Source organism: Nicotiana tabacum, chromosome 13 (assembly GCF_000715075.1).
Source record: "Nicotiana tabacum cultivar K326 chromosome 13, ASM71507v2, whole genome shotgun sequence".
Taxonomy (NCBI): domain Eukaryota; kingdom Viridiplantae; phylum Streptophyta; class Magnoliopsida; order Solanales; family Solanaceae; genus Nicotiana; species Nicotiana tabacum.
Window position 1 is genome coordinate 5,116,853 of NC_134092.1, and position 17,002 is coordinate 5,133,854.

The 17,002-nt window shown below is 39.3% G+C and overlaps 1 protein-coding gene across 1 annotated transcript in view; it reads right to left on the reverse strand.

The window, feature by feature from the left end:
• Positions 1-17,002, reverse strand: part of LOC142167789 (protein VERNALIZATION 3-like) — a 319,167-nt gene that overhangs the window by 70,153 nt on the left and 232,012 nt on the right. The window lies entirely within an intron of this gene.

The following is a 17,002-nucleotide window of genomic DNA, read 5'->3' on the forward strand; positions in this document are numbered from 1 at the left end:
GTCATCATATATAATTTAGTATTGAGTAAGATATATTCTCTATCTTGTAAACAGAATTTCTTATATAGACAATTGACAAGCAATTTAAATTTATTCTCAGTATGTATCCTCTCTTTATTTTTCTTGTTTGAGTTGATGATGGACCATGGGAAGACATGCAAAATTTTGATGACCGGATTCCTGCTCGTGAATTTGATAATTTTCAGGTATAATTCTGGTAGACTTAATTAAGTTGCAGATGGAACTAATCTGCAATAGAAGCATACATTAGTTCTTACAATCCTTTTCCTTGTGCAGTGTGTAAATTTTACCGATATTATGGCAAAACATACAACTGATTCTCTAAAGGAATCTACATTTTCTCTTGCTGCAATTATGGAGATTCCTATCCAATATAAAGCAACTCGAGACCAAGGTCTACTAGGGTATGAATTAGCCTTTCCTTTCCTTAGTCTATGTCATAAAAATGCGATATTAAACCACATAACTCCACCTCATAACTAAAACAAAAAGGAGCCCAGTGCACTAAGCTTCTGTTATGCGCGCGGGGTCCTGGGTAGGGCCGGATCTAGAGACAGACCTATGCTATACCAAAGGATTCACCAGCACCCGTAAAGTTTGGAAATAATTCCATATATACATGTATTTGTCTTTAGCAAATAGTGATATATTAGTAGTGGGCATCCTATATACAAAGTAAATTTTGGTTGAATCCAAAGGTGTACCTATACGTAACGACCCGACCGGTTGTTTTGAGTATTACAGCCTTGTTCCCCCATTTACTGCTTATCATGTGTTCAATTGTAATTATGTGACTTGTCGGGGAGGTTTCATAATGAATTGGGACACTTAGTTCCAATATTTAAATCTTAAGTGAAATAATTGATCGGATAATGAAATATGTTTATACGACCCGAAATAGAGTTATAATGATTCCAATAGTTCTGTATGGTGATTTTAGACTTAGGAGTGTGCCCAGATAATTATTTAGAAATCTGTAGTTGATTTTGGCTTGAAATGGCGATATTAGGAAATGAAATATTTGTGAGTTTGACCGGGAGTTGACTTTATTGAGTTCGGCGTCGGAATCTAGTTCTAAAATATTTCATAGATCCGTTATGTCATTTATGACTTGTTTGCAAAATTTAAACTCAATCGGACTTGATTTGATAGGTTTCGGCATCAAATGTTGAAGTTGGAATGCGTTAGTTTTCATTAGGCTTGAACTGGGTTGAAATTCGTGATTTTAGCATTGTTTGACGTGATTTGAGGCCTTGGCTAAGTTCGTATGATGTTTTAGGACTTGTTGCAAAATTTGGTTGAGGTCCTGAGAGCCTCAGGTGAGTTTTGGATGGGTAACTGATCGAAATCGGACTTAGAACAAAGCTGAAAACTTTCTGCCATCTGTTGCAATCGCACCTGCGGAACTTAGCTCGCAGGTGCGAGCTCGCAGAAGAAAGTATGTTAGCACAGAAGTAGAAAATGGATAGGGTAGTAGTGGTCGCCCGTGCGGGTAAAGTTTTTGCATCTGCATGACAGCAAACGGGGATAAGAAATCACCGGTGCGTCAGAGACCACAAAAGTGGACTGCTTCTCGCAGAAGTGGAAAGGCGATTGCAGAAGCAGAGGTTATGTTGCCTTGGCCCAACCGCAGAAGTAATTGATTTTCCTCATAAGTGAAACCGTATATGCAATTAATTATTCCGCAGAAGCGAAAATACTGGTCAGGCTACAAAAACATAGGGGTCCGAGATTTTTCCCATTTTTTGAACATTTCAAACACGGTTTGGGGCGCTGTTTTAGAGAGAATTCACGGGGAACTTGAGGTAAGTCGCTTGTGATCGTTGTTAGTCAATAATATTAAATTATCATTGAGTATTTCGACGAGATTACATATTTTTGAGGTGCAATTTGAGGATTTGGGCCTAGGGATTTCAAAATAAGAATTTAAGATTTGAAGGTCGAGTTGATGTCGGAATTTGGTAAATTTGGTATGGCTGGACTCGTGGTTGAATAGTCATTCATATTTTATAACTTTTGTTAGATTCCGAGATGTGGGCCCCATTTATGACTTTTAGTTGAATTTCTAATTTTGTTGGAAAAGAAAGTAATTTCATGTGGAATTGATTCCTATAATTTGTGTTGACTGTATCGAATTATTGTGAGTAGATTTGAGGTGTTCGGAGGCCAATTCGCGAGGCAAGGTCTTGCTAGCGGAGTGATTCGAGTGGCTTGAAGTAAGTATCATATTTAAGCTCGGCTGAGGCACTAGTTGTCTGGATTGTTGTGATAGCCACGTGCTTTTGGGTGTGCACATGTGTGGGGATGGTCTTATGTGCGGGCACCAGGGTTGTGTATTTATGTTTGGATTGTGCTCGGGCTCCTATAAGCGCAGAATTGACCGCTAATCTTCGAGCTTCGATATCTAACATGTGGTAACAATTTATGTGATTTATGTAAACCATGATGTGTTTACTCAGAGGTTTAAATCCCGGAACAAACTTGATAAATATTTTTCATTGATGAAATTCCCGGATTAGTTACGATGGTGCATTTTACACAGGCCTACACTTTAGCATGTTATTTATACCAGTCCGGGGAGAAGACAATCTTATTTCATTCATTATATACCCGTACCCTTGCTTTATTGCTATTGTATGATATTGTGGCACATGAGTTATTCGTACAACACGTGAGTTGTCTGTGCGGATCTATATATTGATACTTTGACACGTGAGTTATCCGTGCAGAACATGAGTTGTCCGTGCGGATCCATATATTGAGATTATTGACACGTAAATCGTCCGTGTCGCACGTGAGTTGTCCGTGTAGATTCTATTGTTAGCATGTGAGTTGTCTGTGCAGCACGTGAGTTGTCCGTGAAATTTGGGAAACTCATATTTTTTTTATCATTATCTGATTTACTTGCTTTCTTTCCCTTACATGCCATAATACTGTTGAGCAAGATATAGTTGTACCGATTTAACTAATGAGTTCCACAAATTAAGCTTCTCGTACCTTGCCTTGTTTATTTGCGATACTTATAGAGTTGGTTGTACTCATACTACACCCTGCACTTCGTGTGCAGATCCCGGTACTTCCGGATATGGCGGTTGCTAGATTTGGGGATTTGCTAGTTGGAGACTATCGAGGTAGCTGCTTGGTGTCCGCAGACCTTGACTCTCTTCCCTTCAGTTATTTGTGTTGTCCTATATTTTCAGACATTATTGTTCTATCAGTCAGAATGTGTTGTCATTTAGATGCTCATGTACTCAGTGACACCGGATTTTGGGAGTTTATTTGTATCAATATTTGTGGGACTTTCTATTAAATTTAAATATTATGTTTTCAAAGTTAAAAAAGATTATAGTGTTTTATTAAGGTTATCGGCTTGCCTAGTATTGAGATAGGCGCCATCATGACATGTGAATTTTGGGTCGTGATAAGTTGATATCAGATACTAGGTTACATAGGTCTCACGAGTCATGAGCAGGTTTAGTAGAGTCTTGCGGATCGGTATGGAGACGTCTGTACTTATCTTTGAGAGAGTGTTGAACCCTTAGGAAAATTTTACTTTCTTGTATTCTCTCAGAGATGGTGAGGACACGTACTACCAGATTGGACGGTCAGCCACCAGTGCCACCAGTTAGGGCCGCGAAAGGTCGGGGCTGTGGTAGAGGTCGGGGTCGAGGTTTAGCTCCAGTAAGAGAAGCACTTGTAGAACAACCAGTTGCTCCAGCTCAGAAGTAGGTTCCAGATATAATTGAGCTGGTGGGACCAGCTCAGGCAACGATTATGGCTATTGTGATTCTAGGCCATCAAGAGGCTTTAGCCCAGATATTGACTATTTGCACTGGCCTTGCTCAGGTGGTTTCGGCTTAGGTTGCACCAGCCACTTCTCAGGCCGGGGGTGGTATTCATACCCCAGTCACATGTACTTCATAGCAGGTAGTGTAGGGACTTAGATACTGGGGGCACTACCTACCCAGTCGGTTGCAGTTGCTTAGGCCTAGGTGGGTCATATTATGAATGATGAAGAGCAGAAGAGGCTATAGAGATTTGGAAGGCTCCGTCCTCCATCATTCAGTGGAACAGAGTCAGAGGATGCTCAGGATTTCTTGGATAGATGCCAGTGGATTCTTCATACAACGGGTATTTTGGAGACTAGTGGGGTTTCATTTACTACTTTTCAGCTGATCGGGACAACCTTTAAATGGTGGGAGACTTATTAGAGGATTAGACCAGTTGGTGCAGCACCACTATCACGGCATGAGTTCTCTGTATTATTCATGGAGAAGTTCATGCCACAGACCCGCAGAGAGGAACTGCGCATGCAGTTTGAGCATTTGTGCTAGGAGGACATATTCATGACCTAGTATGAGATGCAGCTTTTCAAAATCGGTTTGTAATGCAGTTACATTGGTTCCCATTGAGAGGGAGAAGATTAGGAGGTTTATTAATGGCCTCAACCAGCAGTTCCATTTTATTATGACTCTAGGGAATGTAATGTGTGTTAAATTCAACAAGGTAGTTGATAGTGCTTAGCGGCTAGAGATGGTTCGTATTCAGGAGCGTGAGGAGAGGAAGGCCAAGATGTCTCGTTGTCTGGGTAATCCCAATGGTGTTCATTCTGGGGGACAACCCTACTACAACAAGGGTCATCCTTATAGTCCCGCTCACTTGGCTCATTCAGCCCATCATAGTGCATTAGACAGCCACGATTCTTCAAGTACTTGCCCAGGCCAGTCCTCATTCAATGCACTACCAGTGGAGAGTTCTCACAATTCTTCGTCTGCTTAGGTTTCTACAAGAAGTGCCTCGGGTTATCAGGAGCATCAGCTCCATCAGAGGAGGGGTTGTTTCGAGTCTGGGGACTTGGGTCATATTAAGAGAGATTACCCTAGATTGTTGAGCGGGACTCCACAACAGAGTTCTCATTCGATGGTATGACCACCAGTAGTTCCACCACCCACCTACCCAGCTCGGGGAGGGGCTCAGGAAGTTAGAGGTCGCTCAAGATTGGGAGGCCAATCAGGTGGCGGTCAGGCCTAATTCTATGCTATTACTGCCATGCCAGATGTCGGTGTTTCTGATGCAGTGATCACAGGTATTGTCTTAGTGTGCCATATGGAAGCTTCTATATTATTTGACCTTGGTTCCACATATTCATATGTATCATCATATTTTTCCCGTTATCTGGATATGCCTCGTGAGTCCTTAGTTTCACATGTTCATGTATATACGTTGGTGGGTGATACTATTATTGTGGACCGTGTATAGCGGTCATGTGTAGTGATTATTGGGGGACTGGAGACTAGAGTTAATCTCTTATTGCTAGTATGGTTGATTTTGATATAATTTTGGGTATTGATTGGTTGTCTCAATGTTATGCAATTCTGGAAGAGTCCCGCAAAAACCGTGACATTAGCGATATAGGGGTTATCGAGGGTCGAGTGGAGAGGTTCTCTAGATTATGTTCCTAGCACGGTAATTTCTTATTTGAAGGCCCAACAGATGGTTGGGAATAGATGTTTGGCATATTTGACCTTTGTGAGATATGTTGATGCAGACACTCCTACGATTGATTCTGTACCGATAGTACGAGACTGTCCGGATGTATTTCTTACAGACCTGTCAGGTATGCCACCCGACAGGGATATTGACTTTGGTATTGATTTGGTGCCAGGCACTCAGCCCATTTCTATTCCTCCGTATTGTATGGTATCGACTGAGTTGAAGGAATTGAAAAGGCCACTCTAGGAACTTCTTGATAAGGGGTTTATTAGGCCTAGTGTGTCGCCTTGGGGCGCACCAGTTCTATTTGTGAAGAAGAAAAATGGTACTATGAAGATGTGCATCGACTACAGGAAGGTGAACAAAGTTACAATCAAGAACAAGTATCATTTGGCACGTATTGATGTTTTATTTGAGCAGCTTCAGGGAGCGAGGGTGTTCTCCAAAATTGACCTAAGGCCTGGATATCACCTGTTGAAACTTCGGGATTCGGATATTCTAAAGATGACATTCAGGACCTGCTATGGTTACTATGAATTTCTCGTGATGTCTTTAAGGATGACTAACGCCCCAGCAATATTTATGCACTTGATGAATAGTGTATTCCAGCTGTATCTTGATTTGTTTGCCGTAGTATTTATTGATGATATCCTGGTGTACTCACGTAGCCAAGAGGAACATGCACAACATTTTAGTATTGTACTACAGAGGCTGAGGGAGGAGAAACTTTATTCCAAATTCTTTAAGTGTGAGTTCTGGCTTAGTTCGGTGGAATTCTTGGGACACATAGTCTCCGATGAGGGAATTAAGGTGGATCCGAAAAAGATAGAGGCAGTTCAGAGTTGGCCCAGGACATCTTTAGCTGCTGAGATTCGGAGTTTTCTCGGCTTGGCCCGTTATTATCATCGCTTTGTGGAGGTTTTCTTGTCTATTACAACGCCTATGACTAAATTGACCTAGAAGGGTGCTCCATTCAGATGGTCGGATGAGTGCGAAGAGAGTTTTTAGAAGTTCAAAACTACTTTGACCACAACTCCAGTTCTAGTTTTGCCTTCATCGTCGGGTTTTTAAATTATATATTGTTATGTTTCTCGGATTGGTATTGGGTGTGTCTTGATGCAGGAGGGTAGAATGCTTATTTATGCTTCGCTCCAGTTGAAGCCACATGAAAAGAACTACCATGTTCATGATTTAGAGTTGGCAGCTAGTGTTCATGCATTAAAGATTTGGAGGCACTATCTCTAAGGTGTGTCTTATGAGGTATTTAAATAGCACCGAAGTCTACAGTACTTATTCAAACAAAAGGATCTAAATTGAATACCGCGCATGTGGTCGATGCCTTGAGTACAAAGGCGGTGAGTATGGGTATCCTTGCTTTCATACCTGTTAGGGAGAGGTCACTTGCATCATATGTTCAGGCCTTAGCCAATCAGTTCGTAATATTAGATGTTTTAGAGCCTAGTCGGGTTCTAGCTTGTGTGGTTGCTCGGTCTTTCTTTTATGATCGTATCAGGCAGTGTCAATATGATGATCCCTATTTGCTTGTCCTAAAGGACACAGTCCAGCACGGTAATGCCAAAGAGGTTACTATTGGAGATAATGTGATGTTGAGGATGCAAGGTCGGATTTGTGTGCCAAATATAGATGGGTTGCGTGAATTGATTCTTGAGGAAACCCACAACTCGCGGTAATCCATTCATCCGGGTGCCGCTAATATGTACCAGGACATGAGGCAGCATTATTGGTGGAAAAGGATGAATAAAGATATAGTTGGGTTTGTAGACCGGTGTTTAAATTGCACAAGTGAAGTATGAGCATCTAAGATCGGGTTGATTACTTCAGTGACATGAAATTCCGGAGTGGAAATATAACGTATTACCACGGACTTCGTAGTTGGACTCCCATGGTCTTTGAGAAATTTGATGTTATTTGGGTGATTGTGGATCGGTTGACCAAGTGTGCACATTTTATTACAGTTAAGACTACTTACTCTTCAGAGCGGTTGGTTGAGATTTATATCAGCGAGATTGTATTCCTTCACGGTGTGCCATTGTCCATCATTTCAGATCGGGGCATGCAGTTTACATCATAATTTTGGAGGACATTGCAGCTAGAGTTATGCACACAAGTACAGTTGAGTACATCATTTCACCCTCAGATGGACGGACAGTCCGAGCGCACTATTCAGATATTGGAAGATATGCTACGTACTTTTGTTATAGATTATGAGGGGGGGTTGGGATCAGTTTCTTCCACTTGCAGAGTTTGCCTATAAAAACAACTACCAATCGAGCATTCAGATGGCTATGTATAATTCTTTGTATGGGAGACAGTGTCGGTCTCCAATAGGTTAGATTGAGTCGGGTGAGGCTAGGCTATTGGGTACTGATTGGGTTCAGGATGTGCAGTCTAGACAGAAGAGTTATGTCGACTGTAGGGTTCGCGATGTTTCTTACATGGTAGGAGAGAAGGTACTACTCCAAGTTTCGCCTATGAAAGGTGTTATGAGGTTTGGGAATAAGGGAAAGTTGAGTCCTCGGTATATTGGGACTTTTGAAATACTTAAGAGGAATAGAGAGGTGGCTTAACTTGCATTGCCACCTAGTCTATCGGGTGTTCATCTACTATTTCATGTATCCATGCCTTGAAAGTATGTCGGAGATCCGTCTCATGTTTGGGATTTTAGTACAGTGTTGTTGGATAGTAACTTGACTTATGATGTGGAGACGGTGGCCATTTTGGATCGACAGGTTCAAAGGTTGAGGTCAAAGGGCTTAGCCTCAGTGAAAGTGCAGTGGAGAGGTCAGCTAGTCAGAGAAGTTACCTAGGAGACTCAACAGGAGATGCGGAGCAAATATCCACACTTATTTGAGACTCCAGATATAATTCTAAACTCGTTCGAGGACAAACATTTGTTTAAGAGAGGGAGAATGTAACGACCCGATCGACTGTTTTGAGTATTACAGCCCTGTTCCCTCATTTACTACTTATCATGTGTTTAATTATAATTATGTGACTTGTCGGGGAGGTTTCAGAATGAATTGGGATACTTTGTTCTAATATTTAAAGCTGAAGTGAAATAATTGACCGGATAATGAAATAAGTATAAACAACACCGAAATAGAGTTTTGATGATTCTAATGGCTTTGTATGGTGATTATAGTCTTAGGGGTGTATCCGGATAAATATTTGGAAATCTATTGTTGATTTTGGCTTGAAATGGAGAAATTAAGAAATGGAAGGTTTGGGAGTTTGACTGGGAGTTGACTTTATTGGGATCGAGGTCAGAATATAGTTCTGAAAATTTTTATAGGTCTGTTATGTCATTTATGACTTGTGTGCAAAATTTGAATTCAATAAGACTTGATTTGATAAGTTTCGGCACCAAATACAGAAGTTGGAATTCGTTAGTTTTCATTAGGCTTGAACTAGGGTGTGATTCGTGGTTTTAGCATTGTTTGATGTGATTTGAGGCCTCGACTAATTTTGTATGATATTTAAGGACTTTCTTGTGTGTTTAGTTGAGGTCCCCAGGGCCTCAGGTGAGTTTTGGATGGGTAAAAGATCAAAATCGTACTTAGAACAAAGATGAAAATTGTCTACCTTCTGATGCAATCGCACTTGCGAAACTTGGCTCATAGGTGCGAGCTTGCAAAAGCGAGCATGGAAGCGCTGAAGCGGAAAAGGGAGAGGGGAGCAGTGATTGCAGGTGCGGGGAAGGGTTCCGCATCTAAGGTCACGCAGATGCGGATAAGAAAATGCAAGTGCGCTGGAGACCGTAAAAGCGGACTGCTTCTCGCAGAAGCGAATTCGAAGAAGCGGAAAGGTGATCGCAGAAGTAGAAGGACATTGGCATAAGCAGAGGCAACACAGCCTTGATAAAACCGTAGAAGCAAAACAACAAATGCAGTTAATTATACCGTAGAAGCAAAAATACTAGTCAGGCTACAAAAACAGAGGGGTCCGAGATTTTTCCTATTTTTGAACATTTCAAACATGGTTTGGGGCAATTTTGCAGAGAGAATTCATGGAGAAACTTGAGGTAAGTCACTTCTGATCATTGTTAGTCAATAATATTGAATTACATTGAGTATTTCGATTAGATTACATGTTTTTAAGGTGAAATTCAAGGATTTGGGCCTAGGGATTTTAAAATAAGAATTTAAGATTTGGAGGTCGAGTAGATGTCGGAATTTAGTAAATTTGGTATGGTTGGAGTCGTGGTTGACTGGGCATTCATATTTTGTAACGTTTGTCGGGTTCTGATATGTGTGTCCCACTAATGAGTTTTAGTTAAATTTCAGATTTTCTTGGAAAATATAATATTATCATATGGAATTGATTCTTCTAATTTGTATTAGCTTTATCGAATTATTGTGAGTAGATTCGAGGTGTTCAGAGGCCGATTCACGAGGCAAGGTCTTGCTAGCGGAGTGATTTGAGTGGCTTGAAGTAAGTATAGTATTTAAACTCGGTTGAGGCACTAGTTTCCTGAATTGTTGTGATAGCCATGTGCTTTTGGGTGCACACATGTGTGGGGATGGTCCCATGTGCGGGCACTGGGGTTGTGTATTTATGTTTGGATTGTGCCCGGGCTCCTATAGGCCTAAAAATGACTGCTAATCTTCGAGCTTCGATATCTAACATATGGTAACAATCTATATGATTTAAGTAAACCATGATGTGTTTACGCAGAGGTTTAAATCCCTTAATAAACTTGATAAATGTTTTTCATTGATGAAATTCCCGGATTAGTTACGATAGTGCATTTTGCACAGGCCTACACTTTAGCATTTTATGTATACCAGTCCGGGGAGAAGAAAATCTTATTTCATACATTGTATAAATATACCCTTGCTTTATTGCTATTGTATGCTACTGTAGCACGTAAGTTGTCCAGGCAACACGTGAGTTTTTCATGCGGATCCATATATTGATACTTTGGCACGTGAGTTGTCCGTGCAACGTGAGTTGTCCGTGCGGATCCATAAATTGAGATTATTGACGCGTGAGTTGTCTGTATCGCACGTGAGTTGTCCGTGCAGATTCTATTATTAGCATGTGAGTTGTTCGTGCAGCACGTGAAATTTGTGTTTCCTTGATCGTTTATCTGATTAATTGTTTATTTCCTCTATAAGCTATGATATTTCCTGATCAGGGAAATTTGAGAAAATTATGCACATGCACACATAAATGTTCTTCTCACAGAATTTGATGAGTTGGTTTTAAATAATGTTTTGTACCAGAATAGCTAGAATAGTTGTATTTGGTGATATAAGGTCATTAAACCTAGAATGAAAACTCTCGGGTTTGATTACAATGTGTTGGAAAAATAATTTAGAATTGGGCTTAAATACTTGGCTATGGTACTTGTCAAATGAGAGAAAGCTCCATGACCTGTTGATCTGGTGAGTGGTTGTGAGTTCCTATATGTTTCTTTCATTATTGGCAATGTACGAAGGTTTTGAAACGAGGTTCTGTGGAATGTGGGGGTTAATACTAGTACTTGGTTGGTTTTGAGTAGTTACTGTGATCGGGAATGGTGCTGTAAGTATGCGAGTTGTGTGGCATGTTATGTGATTACGTCTTGGATTATGGTTATGGCTTGATATAGCTTGTTCAGACTTATATAGTGTGTAAATGGAAGACTCGAGTCTTGTAAGAAATTCTGGATGTTGGAAATTGGGTTCTAAGTTTAACGGACTAAGGTTAGAGTAATGATCTTCAATTACGTTGTGTTGTCAAGACTATATGGAATAGGATGGCATGGGATCACCCTCGGGTATGTGTGTGGTAAGGTGCAATAGTGATTTGAAGGTTTTGGAACAACTCTTGGCACGTTCGAGGACGAACGTATGTTTAAGTGGGGGAGAATGTAATGACCCAACTTGTCATTTTGAACATTTATGACCTTTTAACTATTTGAAATATTGAATAGCTTCATATGATGTATTATGACGTGTGTGAATCGTCAGTTTTGATGTTTCAGGTGTTTCGGGATTATTTCGGAAGAATAAATTTCATGTTAGAAGCAATGAAAAGGGTTGACCGGAGTTTGAATTTTGTGCAAGCGACTCCAGAGTGGAGTTTTGATGGTTTCAATATCTCTATATGGTTACTTTGGACTTAGGAGTGTGTACGGATATTTATTTGGAAGTCCGTAGTTGATTTTGGCTTGAAATGACGAAAGTTAGAAATAGAAGGTTTGGAAGTTTGATTGGGAATTGATTTTATTGATATCGGGGTCGGAATTCAGTTCTAGAAATTTTGATAGGTCTGTTATGTCTTTTATGACTTGTGTGCAAAATGTGAGGTCAATCGGACTTGATTTGATAGGTTTCAGCATCGAATGTAAAATTTGGAATTCGGAAGTTCATAAGTTTCTTAGGCTTGAATCGATGCGTGGTTTGTGATTTTTAGGTTTGGTACCTCGGGGAAATTCTTGAATAAATCTTGTGTGAAAGTTGTGGTTGCCGAAATAACCTTGATCCGGGCAAAATAGAATAGATTTCTCGTCACCAGCATCTAGGGTAGCGTGGGGTGTTCGGATTTTTTAGATTTTGGAAACAGGGCCATAGGTAGCACCTCACACCACTTGTGGCACTATAAATATCAAGGCTCTATAAACGAAGGGTTTCGTCATTTTTAACATAAACAGAGTTAGGGAGCTCGACTTGGGCAAAATTTAGAGGTAACCTTCACAAATTGGACTGGGGTAAGTAATCTTAACTTGATTTGGTCCGTTATTTATGACTCTAACACTATTTCCAGCACCTATTTTGTGATTTGGGAGATTATAATAGATATTTTCCCAAAATTGATTTGACGATTTGGAGATCGAGTTGATGTCGGAATTTGGTAAAATTGGTATGGTTGGACTCGTGGTTGAATGGGCGTTCATATTTTGTAACTTTTGTCGGGTTCCGAGACGTGGGCCCCAATGTTGATTTTTGAGTTGAATTTCGGATTTTTATTGGAAAATTTAGTATTTTCATTTGGAATTTATTCCTAAAATTTGCGTTGGTTGTATCGAATTAATTGTGACTAGATACGAGGCATTCAGAGGCCAATTCACGAGGCAAAGACCTATTAGAATAAACAATTGCACGGTTTGAGGTAAGTAACACTTCTAAATTTGGAGTTGAGGGTATGAACCCTGATTATACGCGTTATGTGAATTATTTGGAGGTGACTCACATGCAAGGTGACGGGCGTATAGGCGTGCACCGTAGAAATTGAGACTAAGTCGATTCTGTAGACTTGTATAGTCAATTAACTTGTAATTTTCCATGTATTTTTATGTGTTGGAGAAACTGAGATGTGACTTATGTTAGATATCATGCTTAGAAAAATGTTGGTATTATTGGGACCCACTAAGGTCATTTCTTTTGTCGAATTATATGTTTAAATTGTAATTTCATACTTAGTCATATACATCCATTGCATATCATATCTCAGTCTTTGTTATTATTTATTGATACATCATATCATCATTTTGGGCTAGTTTCATGACATTGTGAGCCCGAGAAACTGGAGAGATTGATGACTGAGTGAGGCCGAGGGGCTGATTTTGAGGTTATTGATACTATAGCATGTGAGTTGTCTGTGCGGATCTAGATATTGATATTATAGCACATGAGTTGTCCATGCGGATCCAAGTATTGATACTATAGAACGTGAGTTGTCCGTGCGGATCCAGATATTGATATTATAGCACGTGAGTTGTCTGTGCGGATCCAAATATTGATACTATAGTACGTGAGTTGTCCGTGCGAATCCAGATATTGATATTATAGCACGTGAGTTGTCCGTGCGGAATAAACTTTGTAAAAGTTGAAGTGTGGGGTGGTTGGTTTGGATTTTGAGTGAAACCATTGAATTAGGAGGAAGATGCATTGTGTTGAAAAAAGTAAGAGCCACTTGAATTGAAAAGAGAAAAAGAAAAAATAATTGTATTGTTGTGCAAAATATTTATTGATAAGTGGTAACTCTTGATGTAATTGTGCTTAAAGAAGTAGGAAGTTAATATATTGATGTGAAGGTGGAGATATGGTTTGATATAATTATGGGGTTTTGAATGGTTACAAGTATATATTAAAGTGCTTAAGGAGGTGTAGTCACTATTATATCTAAATGTATCCCTTTCGTAATATGTGCTATGACTTGCGTACATGGTTGAGTTTAGTTTTCGGATGATTCGGGGTCTATTTGAAAGAACAACTCTTGTTTCTAAAGCTTAAGCGAAAAGAGTTGACCGAAGTTTGACTTTTGTGTAAACGACTCCGGAATGGAATTTTGATGATTTCGATAGTTCTGTATGATGATTTAGACTTAGAAGAGCGACCGGATGTTGATTTTGAGGTTTGTAGGTCATTTCGACGTAAATTGGCAAAAGTTGAAAAATGACCGGGAGTTGACTTTATCAATATCGGGGTCGGAATCCGATTCTGAAAGTTTAAATAGGTCCATAATGTCATTTATAAAGTCAATCGGAGTTATTTTGATATAAATCGGGATCGATTTCGGAATTTGGAAGTTCATATTTCATAGGCTTGAATTTGGGTTGCGATTCGTAGGATCAAGTTAGTTTTGATGTTGTTATGTGTGATTTGAGGCCTCGAGTAAGTCAGTATTATGTTATGAGACTTGTTGGTATATTCGAACGGGGTCCCGAGTGGCCTCAGGTGTGTTTCGGGTATTATCGGATCATTTTGGGCTACTCTGGATACTGGTTTTCTGATGTCTTATTTTCTTCCTCGCGTTCGCGAAGAAGGATTTAGCTTATGGGATTTTGTTCTTCGCATTCGCGAAGAAGGAATTCATGTTGTCCGTCGTCTCACTTTCGAAGCTTATATCTTGAAATCTATAAGGAATTTGGAGATGATCCAAAAATAAAAGTTGTAGCCCTTCGTATCTAGTTTTTAAAACACTAAACCATTTGGCATTTGGATTTGTTTAGAAAATCCTATGGATGATACACTACAGACTGTCTGGGAAGTTAGAAAATCGCGAAGAAGAAATTTTTGCTGCACAAGTCTGACTTTGGAATATGATTAAAACATGAAAGTTGTAGCCCTTGATGTCTAGTTTTCATAAAGTCAAACCACTTGTCATGTGGAGTTTGGTACAAAAGGTTATGGCCATTATACTAGAGGATGTCTGGGAAGAGTTTGGAAATGGTTGTTGAGGAATTTGTTCATTGCGAACGCAAGAGGAGGGTCGCGAACGCGAAGAACAAACCCCTGGGCAGCAAAATAAAGTCAAAAATGAGACTTCATCTCATTCTTCCATTTTTGGATGAAAACGCTCGGGTGAGGCAATTGTTCAGGAGCTTTTCAAGGAAAACATTGGGGATAAGAATTCCTAACTCAATTTTGGTTAAAATACATGAATCTATTGTTGTTTTTATCATTAAATTAGTGAATTTGGTTGAAAATGATAGAAATTTTCTATAGCTTAAATTGAGGATTTGGAGGTCGATTCATTATCGGAATTTGATATAGTTGGTATGGTTGAACTCATATCAGAATGGGTGTTCGGATTTCGTAAAAATTCTGTCAGGTTCCAAGTGGCTGGCCCGCGTTGACTTTCAGGTTGACTTTTTAATATGAAATTTTAAGTCGACGTTATATTATCCGGAATTATTTTCGATGAATTTTAATGAAGTTATGCAATTAATTTGGCTAGATTTGAGCCGTCCGGAGATCATTTCACGCAAGAAAGCTATTTTGGAATATCGGCCTAAATTCAAAAAGATAAGTATCTTGTGTGATTTGGGTTACTGTTATGCGGCGTATAAGGGTGGCATCCCACTGTTGATATTATGCGGGTATAAGGGTGGCATTTCATTGTTGTTATGTGTGTTAGGATATTATCTAGGTGGAGTGATAAGGAAGGCTATTAAATAGAGTGATAAGGGAGGCTATTATAGGAGTGATGAGGGTGGTTATAGGAGCGATAAGGGTGGCTATTGATATTATCAGGGCGGTGGGATAAGGGAGACTATTATAGGAGTGATAAGGGTGGCTATGTCAGGATGATATGCGATGAAGTGGGGTTATTGTGCTGGTGATTTTGAAGTGATGTTGTGATTTTTCTAGTGTTTATTTTTTTATCTTGTGCAATTTGTCTTGTTGTTTCGGTAAACTTGATATAGTCTGATCTATGTTGAAATTGTGAGCCTGTGGCTATTGCCGGACGGATTATGTTATTGGCACGGGAGTTGTCCATGCAGATGTGATATGAAATATGGGCACGAGGTTCCAGGGAAATATAATGATTATGTTATTGGCATATGAACTGTCCGTGCAGATGTGATATGAAATGCGGGAACGAGGTGCCAGAAAAATATAATGATTTTTATTATTGGAAGGTAAGTTGTTCGTTCGGTTTTGATAGAAATATGGGAACAATGTGCCGTAGAAATATGAAAGTGGGCTGAGACCCGTGTTACGAAAATATGAAAGTGGGCGGAGACTTGTAATTTATGATTATGAAATGAGGTGTCACAGAGTGACTTTTATTTGAAAGAATATATATTCAAAAGATATTTATTTAAATAAAGTATATACGAAAGATATTTATTTGAAAGAATTATACTCGAAAGATATTTATTTGAAATAATTTTATTCGAAAGATATTTATTTGAAAGAATTATATTCGAAAGATATATATTTGAAAGAAGTATATTTGAAAGGCATTTATTCGAAAGAATTATATGTGAAAGATTTATATTTAAATGACTTGATTAATTGATTGCACTTGTGTTCATCAATCATTTGAGCAATAATTATGGTGTTCTTGCTGCCTTGATGTTTATTTCACTGCTTGATTTTGTTGCTATCATTGCTAGTTGTTTTCAAGTACTATTGTATACTGCTATATTGCACAGGTTATTTGACTAGTGAATGTCTTGAATGTACCTCATCAATACTCCACCGAGGTTAGTCTTGATACTTACTGGGTACCGACTATGGTGTACTCATACTACACTTTTGCACATTTTTATGCAGATTCAGGTATTGGAGATATCAGACTCGGACAGAGTTAGTGTGCTAATCGCAAAGATTTAAGGTAGAGCTTCTTGGCCGTCGCAGTCTCTTGGAGTCTTTTCATTTTTATTATACTATCATCTCTTATTCGAATAGTATTGTATATTCGATCCCTGAGATTATTGCATGTATTCAGTTAGAGTTTGTGACTATGTATTACCAGTCTTGGTAGGTTGTTATAATTACTTTTGTTGTTGGTTTCGACACTTCTATTAAATTATATATTTCAAAACAATGACATGAAATGTAACTGTAATCGGCTTACCTAGTCTTAGAGGCTAAGTGCCATCACGACACATATGGTGAGATTTTGGGTCACGGCAAGTTGGTATCAGAGCCCTAGGTTCATAGGTTCTACTAGTCATGAATGAGTCTAGTAGAGTCTTGCGGATTGGTACAGAGATATTTGTACTTATCTTCGAGAGGCTACAGAACTG